The sequence below is a fragment of the Aplysia californica genome, unplaced genomic scaffold (genome assembly GCF_000002075.1).
Source record: "Aplysia californica isolate F4 #8 unplaced genomic scaffold, AplCal3.0 scaffold00605, whole genome shotgun sequence".
Lineage (NCBI taxonomy): Eukaryota > Metazoa > Mollusca > Gastropoda > Aplysiida > Aplysiidae > Aplysia > Aplysia californica.
Window position 1 is genome coordinate 182,232 of NW_004797875.1, and position 3,495 is coordinate 185,726.

Here is a 3,495-nt window from a genome sequence, read left to right on the forward strand (position 1 = left end):
ACCTCTATAAAACTGTACGCTAGACCTTTTACTTTGTTCGTAATCTACACCTGTGTTACAGACTGTTGCTTTTTCGAATCTCTGAGAGCTTTTTCTGAGATCGTTAATGTTTTTTAAAGTATATTTCAATAACAAGAAGTTTACCTTCCTCTTGTTTGGATGATAATGGGTGAAATCAGTATATTTTTAGTCGTTCTTTTTTTATATGAGTTACATCGACATATCTGCGCCTTGTTTTTTTGCCGTTTTTCCCCGAGTATTTTGACGCACACTAACAGTAAGTCACTAACTGTAGTTCTCAGCTTGGCATGTTTATAATCGAGTGTTCGGTGCAAACATCGATCACAGCTACAACCAATCAAACGTGTCCATGTTGGGGATGCCCCCTCGCTTTTCCCGACCAGCAGCGCATGCATTCTGCCCTGCGGGCTGTCATTGGTCGGTTTGTCGCGAGGCGAAGGTCGCGTATATGTGTGACGTAGTACGTGTGACTGCACGTCTGTGTCGCAGTGGTTTCCTTCTTCCGTCGTGAAATAGGTCAACACAGGTGAGAGAGAAAGAGAGAGGGAGAGAGGGAAAGAGAGAGAGAGAAAAGGTGTGTCGTTTGCGCTGGACTCGATTGGCACAGACAGAGGGACAAGGCAAGAGGGTATTTACCGTGCCCTTGTCGGGGTCCAGGCTAGTGTGCGTGCTCGTTTACCCGTGCGTGTGTTGTCGTGTGGGACGCGGAGGAACGAACGAACTGGGCCTTTGACCTGTGCAGTGCAGTGCTGTGACGATTTCAAACTTGTTCTTTTGCCAGTTTGGTTTGGTTGCGTGTCCTGGTAAATGTTTGGATATTGAATCTATGCTTATTTTCTACCTGTTCAACGAGGTGGGACTTAGATCTAAGTTCGTGAGGTTTCGTCGAACTGGCTGAAAGTTATATCCGTGTAAGTCAAGTGACAGGAAAAAAGATACAGGCGCAGGTAAGCCATGTGTTGGCGTAGCTTCCCTTCTGTGATTTTAGTGTGACATTAAATTTTGAACAGATCCAGAGATCCAGACCAGCAGATAAGATTTACCTCGCTCTCCTTTTCTGCTGTTTCTTCTACGTTCCGTTATTAAAACTGCTTTACCGGAGTTCCTACAGGTTTTTCTTCCTAGTGCGGTTTATAGGCCCTCTGAATCATTAATGTGCTAATCCTATGCATTATTTTATGATGTATGTTTGTGTGTCTGTGTGATCTATACAAACAAACAAGCCAGGTTTAGTTTCAGTAGTGCTGTCCCTAGATTCATCGTATGATCACTTCTTTTTCTTCTGTTATTTTATTTTGTTTTATTTTACTTTTTTATATATAGTTCAAACAAAAGTACATGTACAAAAAGATCAGTCCAGCTTTGTATATAGATCTAGATCTAGATCTAGAGATCTAGATCTAGAGATCTAGATCTAGCATGCCATTTTGAAATTTCCTCGCAAAACTTGGCACGAAACACGTGACAAAAGTGTTCTATCAGAACTCAGAGACGAAGTTAATGTTGTTGCCTCTCAACGTAAAAGTTCATGGGTTCTTTTGATGATGCTCCCCCCCCCCCCCCCCCCCCCATATTTTTCTCCAGATGAACATGCACACCACAAAATCAACCCTTTTCAAAACCTGCTCTTTCTTTTTTCTTTTCATTTCGCTTACAATTCACCCCTTTCTTTCCCATTCACCCCTTTCTTTCCGGGTTTTCATACCCCCACAATTATGACTTTAGATTTTTGTCACAGAACATTGCAAGATAAAAATTCAAACAGAACAGAGTGATCGTTGAGGAGACAGACAGTTTAATGATTTTATGAGAATATATTTCAGACGTAAACACAGACAGTCCATGTGTTTCTTTGGAATTTTTGCCCTACAAATTATATTCTCGTATGTGGATTGATCTAGGCCAAGGGACTCAAACTCAAATTACCCGGGGGAGGGGAGGGGGTCTGGAGGTAGGGTCTAGGTGAGTCTCGGCTGCATCAAGTATTCCAGACCAAAAAATAATGGCTTCAAGCGTTAAAAAAGCACAGTTGGTCTTATCTTTATCAATGATTCAATCGCAGTTGAGAGCATGAACGGGACTTTAGAACCTAGGCTTCTCTTACCTACCAACTCCTTGGTGCCAGAGATAGCAGCGCCTGCTCTAACATAGAAACCAGCACAGACATTTGGCTAGAGGACAGAGGGTGGGCGGTACAAACACTACACTGCAGTGTCAAGAGGGGCCTCAATAGGGTTTGAGACCCCTGCTGATCTAGGCATTTCAAATTATAAAGTGGCATCAGTAGCCAAGTGGTTAAGCTACCGGACTTGTAAACGTGAGATTGTGGCTCCAGGGGTTCGAACCTCAGCTTGGTGAGACGTTGTGTCCTTGGGAAAGGTACTTTACACTAAATCACATTTGACCCAGTCTTTTCGGAGATGGACGCGTTGAACTCAGAGGTCCCCGCCTCTTAAATATCCTAAAAGTGTTGATAGGAGCGTTAAACCTATACCATTTCACCATTTCAGAGTATAAAACTTCATTATTTACTCATATTAGTCATAATGATATTGTACGTGTAGCGACGTTTCCACCCACATGATGCCATTGACACTCTTGGTGCTGGGACCAAGTTGTTATTTCTACGTTGTTTTTCTGTTCTTCCCAACCTGGTGGAAGGAGGGTGCCTTTCGTATGCCACACTGTTGTTCCTGTCTATCAGTTTTGTTGTTTGCCTGCAATAAATGACGTGCTTTTCTGTACCTTAAGTAGAAATTGAAATCTGTTTTTCATTCATGTGACATCGGTCGCACAATTCGGTAGTTTTTTGTGTGTTTTGTTTTGTTTTCCTAAGTCTGGAGTTATAGCTTGCTGTATAGGTCTGTGCAAATATAAATGTGATATAATATAAATATAAACATGCTTCGGTCATGTCTCTCTCTCTCTCTCTCTCTCTCTCTCTCTCTCTCTCTCTCTCTCCCTCACACACAAGCACGTGCATACACACAGACACACATACACGCACGCACTAAATCCCAACCGTAATTAACCCATTTACTCTCTGACCACAAACTCAATCAGTCAATCAATCAGTCAGTCAACAAGTTTTTAATCAATATCTGACCCGTCCTCGTCTGTCACAAAAACGAATCTCGAAATTTCAGCCAACAAGCCTTGTGCACCCACTGCCTTAAATCACTTGCGTTTGATCGTCTCTCTGGGGCTTGCCTTTAATTGTAATTTAGATGCACAGCCGTGCCATTTTCACAATAATAAATTTATGAACAAGAGCACTTTCTATTAAATATGCCATCCACTCCTTCTGCGTCAATGTGTTGATAGATGAGCAATCTGCAGTTGATACGTTTACAAACTCCTACTTTCTCCTTTTATTCTCTTCTTTTCTCTTTTTTATTTCTCTCTCTCTCTCTCTATCCATCTATCTATCTATCTATCTATCTATCTATCTATCTATCTATCTATCTATCTATC

General features: G+C 41.8%; 1 protein-coding gene across 1 annotated transcript in view; it reads left to right on the plus strand.

Moving 5' to 3' along the window:
• The window catches only part of LOC101847992 (alpha-mannosidase 2), a gene marked incomplete in the record, with an annotated part of 101,594 nt that overhangs the window by 59,355 nt on the left and 38,744 nt on the right, over window positions 1-3,495 (plus strand).